We start from the raw sequence: 7,595 nt of genomic DNA on the forward strand, positions 1-7,595 counted from the left end.
CCCAGTAACTACTCTGCTCGTGTTTATATATAAAATGCCACTCTTGCTTATGGAAAAAGCCAATTGGTGTTGAAGACATGCAGGGCCTCCTGAGAATTCACTTTTCCAAGCTAACTCAGAGTTGTTCACCTCCCCTCAGGATTTGTTGCTGGAGCCTCAGGCGGGGTCTTGGGAGAGAAGAGCGAGGAGAGCAGAAAGGTGCTCATAGCCGGACTCTGAGCTCCCCGTGTCCTTCTGCAGGGTCTTCACAGCCTGGGTGACCCCACCGCCCTGCACTTCCCCGGACCTGGGCAAAAGTTCTCCCTTTTGGAAATCACTTCCTCCCTCCTCGGCCCCAATAAATCCTGACCACCTACCGCTTCTCCTGGCTCAGACCCGTCCACCCTGCTGGGTGGTTCCTGAGGTAGGTGCGAGGTTGAAGGTTCTCTCCCGGCTACGGGTCTCCCCCTGCAGCAGAGCCTGCAGCCCAGGCCTGAGCCCCACCCATCATCTGGTCAAGCCTGAGCCTCTGCCAAATTTTCCCAGTCTCCTCTTCATTGTACTCCAGCTCTCCCACCCCTAGTTTTCCAAGGACAGATGGGTGGCTGAAAACACACCAAGTTTCTCCTTGCCTGACTTGAGGCAGTAAAGTGCATGCGTGCTCACTTGTGTCCAATCCCATGGACCATAGTCCACCAAGCTCCTCTGTCCATGGCATTCTCCAGACAAGAATACTGGAGGGATGTTGCTATTTCCTACTCCAGGGGATCTTCCCAATCCAGGGATCAAACCCACATCTCTTGAGTCTCCTGCATTGGCAGATGGATTCTTTTTTTTTTTTTTTTTTTAACCACTGAGCCACCTAGCAAGCCCCATTTGAAGCAGTAGTGCCCACCTATGTGTCCCTGGGAAGTTCCACCTGCTGGTGTTGAGTTTTTTAATCAAAGGTGAAGTTTGAAAACTCAACCCAGGTCTTTTGGAGAACTGGTCACCCCACTGAGAGGCCCCCCCACACTGCACTGTGGGAGGCCTGCCTTTCTCCAGATTCCCTTCCTGTCTCAGCTTCCCTTTCCCCACCCCAGGGGTTCCCCAGTTCACTTCCCTGCACAGGCCACCCCGGGGCTCCCACATCACAGAGGAGGCCACCACAGTGGTTATAGGTTCATCCTCTGCAGGCATTCTGTATTTCCCAGTTGGAGCATGTTTGTAAGAGGAAGCACAATTCTGCTTGGTTAGCAAGCCTGGAAGGCAGCTGCTTTGGGTGGTGTGGCAGTGCCACAGAGGTTCCCATGCTGTCAGGCGGATTTCCCTTGCTCTCTCCACGCAGAGATGTTGGGTTGCTGTCCATACCACTCAGGACTTAACGTTTGTCTTTAGTCTTCTAGATTCTTTCCACTTTTACCTCTGTAACAGCTCTATGGAAATACAATGCACACATTACACCCTTCACCCATTCAAAGTGTAAATGGTTTTCCTATCTTCCCTACCATTCACTGACAACACAATCAGTTTTAGAACATTTTCAATACCTCATAAATGAGGTTTCTTTTGTTTTCACTCCTGGTATCTCTTTATATCTGTTATCAGATAACAAGGATGACTGGGACATGGAGGCGGGATGTGGGGGGAAGCAGAAATGTTGGCTGGTGGGGCAAGGAGGTGTAGGAGGGAAGGGAGTGAGGTATGCCCTCTCCTTCCTGTGGAAGCTTTGCTGGGCCGGCTCCTATTCAGGCTAAGACAGGGAGACCACCAGACCACCGCCTTAGCCACTCAGGGATGCAAACCTTCTCAACCCCAGCAGTTTGAGGCCAATCCTGACCATCTCACTTTAAGCCAGTGCAGTACCTTTATTTGGAAGTTTCCCCACTCTTATTCCAGGGAGTCACTGCTATGAAGGATGAAAGTGAAAGTGTTAGTTGCTCAGTTGTGTCTGACTCTATGTAACCCCATAGTCTAGAGCCCGCCAGGCTCCTCTGTCCATGAGATCCTCCAGGCAAGAACGCTGGAGTGGATTGCCATGCCCTCTCCAGGGGATCTTCCCCACCTAGGGATCAAACCCAGATCTCCTACATTGTAGGCAGATTCTTTACCCTCTGAGCTACCAGGGAAACTCCTCACTTTTTGTACAGTGGGTCTCAACTTTAACCTGCAAATACCATCGATTGGTCTATCAAGGATTAAAGACTGTAATAATATTTTTTAAAGATAATTATAGGTATGATTATATGCCAATTCCCTACAGGTGCTGTTCTAACCCATTCACTCATTTAATTCTCAGGACATCAGTATCACATAAGCATTACTACTGTTTCCTTCTGACAAAGGAGAAAAGTTGGTCTGGTCAAGTAGCCTGTCAAAGTCACAGAGTGAATAAGCAGGAGAGCCAAAATTTGAAGCCAGACAACTAGGCTTCAGCATCCAAACTCCTCATATTAAGACAACTCAATCTATTTTTCATTTCACATGCTCTCCATCTGTAGGTTAACAGCTAACAGACACTGCACTGGTCTTTGCAGTTGTGCCTGCTGTAGTATCTGGAGAAGGAAATGGTAACCCACTCCAGTACTCTTGCCTGGAAAATCCCATGGACGGAGGAGCCTGGCAGGCTATATACAGTCCATGGGGTTGCAAAGAGTCGATATGACTGACTTCACACTCACACACTGCTGTAGTAAGCGATGCTGCCACTAGGGGGCGATGGTGTCCACTATGCTCTCAGCCACCGCCAGATTCAGCACATCCTGGGAGACTGCAGGTATGGCTTCAGCTAGATTCTTCCAGTTCAAATGGAAGGCAAAGTGCAGAAGGAGGGAACCAGTTCACAGGAGATTGCTCACTGGGGAGAGTGTGCAGGGATGTCTTTTTCGAGGCCACAGGGAGGACACAGGCTCTGGAATCGCTGACTGGGTTCTTGCAGCCTCCCATGCTGCCTGGCTGGGGCTTTGACACAGAAAGAAATTAGAGTTAAAAAAAAAAAAAGACAACCAGGTCTGTGTCCAGACTGTGGTCAAGTCAATGCATTTTTCTGACCCTGAGCTTCATACTCAGTAAACGGGCCCAGACCCCTGCTGGCAGCTGTCTGCAGCTGTTCATTTGCAGCAGCTAAGATCACCTGACATGTCTGTGCCCCATTTGGGAGCTGTTGTGTAACCATAAGCCAGTTTCAGGGGCTCCTGGCCGAGGTTGTTGGCAGACTCAACCTGTGACACTGGGGGGATCTGTGTGGGGCCCACATCCAGGCCCGGATGGCAGGAAGCACGCTCCCACCAAGGCCACTCGGGTTTGTGCTGTGTGGATTCCTTGACTTTTCCACAGCGGGGGGCTTGAACCCATAAACCAAGCCAACTGGCAAGGGTTTGCACTGCACCTAGCAAACAGTAGGTGCTTAACCAATGTCTGTTTTATTGTCCTAACCAACTCTCCAGGATCTAGGCACTTGAGATGGTCTTAGAAACCCTAAGGGCCCAGAGAAGACCTACACCCTTTCCCAGGATTCCCTCTGCTTTTAGTTCAGTTCAGTCACTCAGTCGTGTCCGACTCTTTGCGACCCCATGGACGGCAGGACGCCAGGCTTCCCTGTCCGTCACCAACTCCCAGAGCTTACTCAAACTCATGTCCATTGAGTCGGTGATGCCATCCAACCATCTCATCCTCTGTCGTCCCCTTCTCCTCTGCTTTAAGGCTCAATTTATGGTCTATTTGGTGAAAGGCCCACAGGTGCTCAAAAATGTGTATATTGCTGCTGAGTGGGGTTCAGGATTCTCAGTTAGATCCTGTGGCTGCTTACGTTGTGCAGGCTTTCCATATCCTTCTTGATTTTCTTTCCATACTATTCTATCATATAATGAATAGTTCTAGTATAATAGTTCTATCAGATGCTGAGAAGAGCAGGTTGAGTTCCCACCTATACTGTGGGTTTGTCTGTTTCCTTTCAGCTCAGCCAGCTTTGGACTCATGTACGGAGCTTCTGATGAGTGTGCATTTAGAAGCCTCATGTCTTTCTGGTGGACTGGCCCTTTTATAATTGTATAATGTCCATCCTTGTCTCTAGTAATATTCTTTACCCTAAAGTATACTTTCTCATCACTACGAACAAAGCTAGTGGAGGTGATAGAATTCCAGTTGAGCTATTCCAAATCCTGAAAGTTGATGCTGTGAAAGTGTTGCACTCAATATGCCAGCACATGTGGAAAACTCAGCAGTGGCCACAGGACTGGAAAAGGTCAGTTTTCATTCCAATCCCAAAGAAAGGCAATGCCAAAGAATGCTCAAACTACCGCACAATTGCACTCATCTCACACGCTAGTAAAGTAATGCTCAAAATTCTCCAAGCCAGGCTTCAGCAATATGTGAACCGTGAACTTCCTGATGTTTAAGCTGGTTTTAGAAGAGGCAGAGGAACCAGAGATCAAATTGCCAACATCCGCTGGATCATCGAAAAAGCAAGAGAGTTCCAGAAAAACATCTATTTCTGCTTTATTGACTATGCCAAAGCCTTTGACTGTGTGGGTCACAATAAACTGTGGAAAATTCTGAAAGAGATGGGAATACCAGACCACCTGATCTGCCTCTTGAGAAATTTGTATGCAGGTCAGGAAGCAACAGTTAGAACTGGACATTGAACAACAGACTGGTTCCAAATAGGAAAAGGAGTTCATCAAGGCTGTATATTGTCACCCTGTTTATTTAACTTCTATGCAGAGTGCATCATGAGAAACGCTGGACTGGAAGAAACACAAGCTGGAATCAAGATTGCCAGGAGAAATATCAATAACCTCAGATATGCAGATGACACCACCCTTATGGCAGAAAGTGAAAAGGAACTCAAAAGCCTCTTGATGAAAGTGAAAGTGGAGAGTGAAAAAGTTGGCTTAAAGCTCAACATTCAGAAAACGAAGATCATGGCATCCGGCCCTATCACTTCATGGGAAATAGATGGGGAAACAGTGGAAACAGTGTCAGACTTTATTTTTCTGGGCTCCAAAATCACTACAGATGGTGACTGCAGCCATGAAATTAAAAGACGCTTACTCCTTGGAAGGAAAGTTATGACCAACCTAGATAGCATATTAAAAAGCAGAGACATTACTTTGCCAACAAAGGTCCATCTAGTCAAGGCTATGGTTTTTCCTGTGGTCATGTATGGATGTGAGAGTTGGACTGTGAAGAAGGCTGAGTGCCGAAGAATTGATGCTTTTGAACTGTGGTGTTGGAGAAGACACTTGAGAGTCCCTTGGACTGCAAGGAGATCCAACCAGTCCATTCTGAAGGAGATCAGCCCTGGGATTTCTTTGGAAGGAATGATGCTAAAGCTGAAACTCCAGTACTTTGGCCACCTCATGTGAAGAGTTGACTCATTGGAAAAGACTCTGATGCTGGGAGGGATTGGTGGCAAGAGAAGGGGACTACAGAGGATGAGATGGCTGGATGGCATCACTGACTCGATGGACGTGAGTCTGAGTGAACTCCGGGAGTTGGTGATGGACAGGGAGGCCTGGCGTGCTGCGAGTCATGAGGTCGCAAAGAGTCGGACACGACGGAGCGAGTGATCTGATCTGATCTGATACTTTCTCAGGTATTAGTACAGTGGTTCCTATGTTTTTTAAATTAATGTTGGTATGGTATATATTTTTACATCTTTGTAATTTCAACTTACCTCTGTCACTGAATTTGAACTGTCTTGTAAATGGCATTTTCATTCTGCAATCTGTTTTTCTTCAGACATTTACATCAAAGGTAATTACTGATAAGCTAGGACTAAATTCTGATATACGATTGTATTTGTTTCCTTGTTTCTGTTTTCTTGCCTTCCTGTTAGTTTTCATTTAAGATTTTACTTTGATGTATTTAGTGTTATGAAGTATATCTTTTTGCATAATTTCTATGCTGCTTGTTAAATTACTAATTTAATTACTAATTTAATGTAATCTGTTACCGCATATGTGTGTGTGTGTGATTTGTCATTATCTGCTGGTATCAGCATTTCACCACTTGGTCTGATGTGTGGAAATGTCACCTGCATTGAGGTCCCTTTATCTTCCTCACTTTGAAATATCACTGTCTTGAGTATTGGATGGTTGGAATAATTTTTGTTTCAATCATCAATCATTTTTTATTTATAATATTTGTGAGGAAAAGCAGGGTCTGTCATTCTTTCCATTGTTCTGTTTTCTTTCCTGATGCTCCAAGTTCATCATTTGTACTTCTGTTCAAAGAACTTCCTCTAGCCAAATTGTTAAGAAGAGCCCTACTAAATACTAATTCTTTTAGTTCCTTCGCCTGAGAAAGTCTATTTTCCCTTTATTCCTGAAGGTAGTTTCACTGAACATAGAATTCACAGCTGGTGTTTCTTTCCTTTCAGCCTTGAAAAATGTGTCACTTCCTTCTGGCCTCTGTGGTTTAAAATGAGAAATCCACCATTGTCATTCAGTATACATAATCTGACATCACTTCTGTCTGGCTGCTTTCAAGATTTTTTCTTGGTCCTTAGTTGTCATAAAGCTCATGAGGAAAAGTCCTGCATGGAGTCTTGTTGTTGCTGTTTTGGACTCCTGTTTGGGGTTCATGCAGCTTCTTGAATCTACACGTTCGTGTCTTTTGCTGGATTGGGAGAGTTTGGCTCATTGCTTCAAATTCTCCTTAGCCTCATTCTCCTTCCCCTCACCATCTAAGACTCAGCAATAATAAACAGTTGTCCCTTAGGTCCCCTCATGTATTCAAGTCTCTGCCAATCAGATTGAACTCATCATTGCTCAGTCAGGTTCCCAAATTCACTCCTCCATCATCTCCACTCTGCTTCTGAGCTTCCAGTGGATTTTTAATTTGCTTTATACATTTTTGTAATGTAATCTGTTTGGCTTTTTTCATGACTTCTAGTTCTTTGCTACGGCTCTGTTTCTGTTTCTCCATTTGTTTGAATAGAATTTTGACTTGCTGGTTTAAGCATTGTTGCAGCGGTTGCTTTAAATCCTGGCCAGATACTGTAATCCCAAAACCTGATTCATCTGGATGCTGGCCTCAGTCAATTGTGTTTTCTCATTCAGGCTGTAAATTTCTTGGTTCCGGGTACAAAAGGTAATTTTCTATTTAGCCTGGATATTTTGGCTGTTATGTTAGGAGACCCTGGGTCTGGATTAAGTCTCATGTGTCAGCAGGGGTGGACCTGTGCGGGGGCAGCATCAGTCGACTTTCAGGCTTTTGGTGAATAGCGCCCTGAGGCTCTCACTGGCCCCCGTAGGGTGGCCTGACGGGCGGAGGGGGTCTCAGTAAGGGAGAAGGTGGCAGGCCCAAGGCTCAGAGAGCCTTCCCTGGCCTGGCATTTACTGTGGGGGATCACTTGCCTGTGGGAGATACAAAGTGCTTCCAGGAGGGGGCAGGACCTGTGCCCCCACCACCCCAGCGTCTCTGGGATGGGGAAGGAAGTCTCAGATCCCCAGGGACAAAAGGCTTTGGGAACCAGGTCAGTTGTGACAGAATCCCTTTTGCTGGGACCCTCACAGGTGACAGGCTTTTGAGGAGCCCACCACACCCCTACTGTTGCCCCAGCCCAGGTTTGGGCTGTAACTGGGCTGTGGTCTGATTCCTCAAGAACTTTAATGTCGTTTGTTCTTAGACCA

The sequence above is a fragment of the Bos grunniens genome, chromosome 4, assembly GCF_055505025.1.
Source record: "Bos grunniens cultivar Pamir isolate PY7600 chromosome 4, Bosgru_T2T1.0, whole genome shotgun sequence".
In the NCBI taxonomy this organism is placed as follows: domain Eukaryota; kingdom Metazoa; phylum Chordata; class Mammalia; order Artiodactyla; family Bovidae; genus Bos; species Bos grunniens.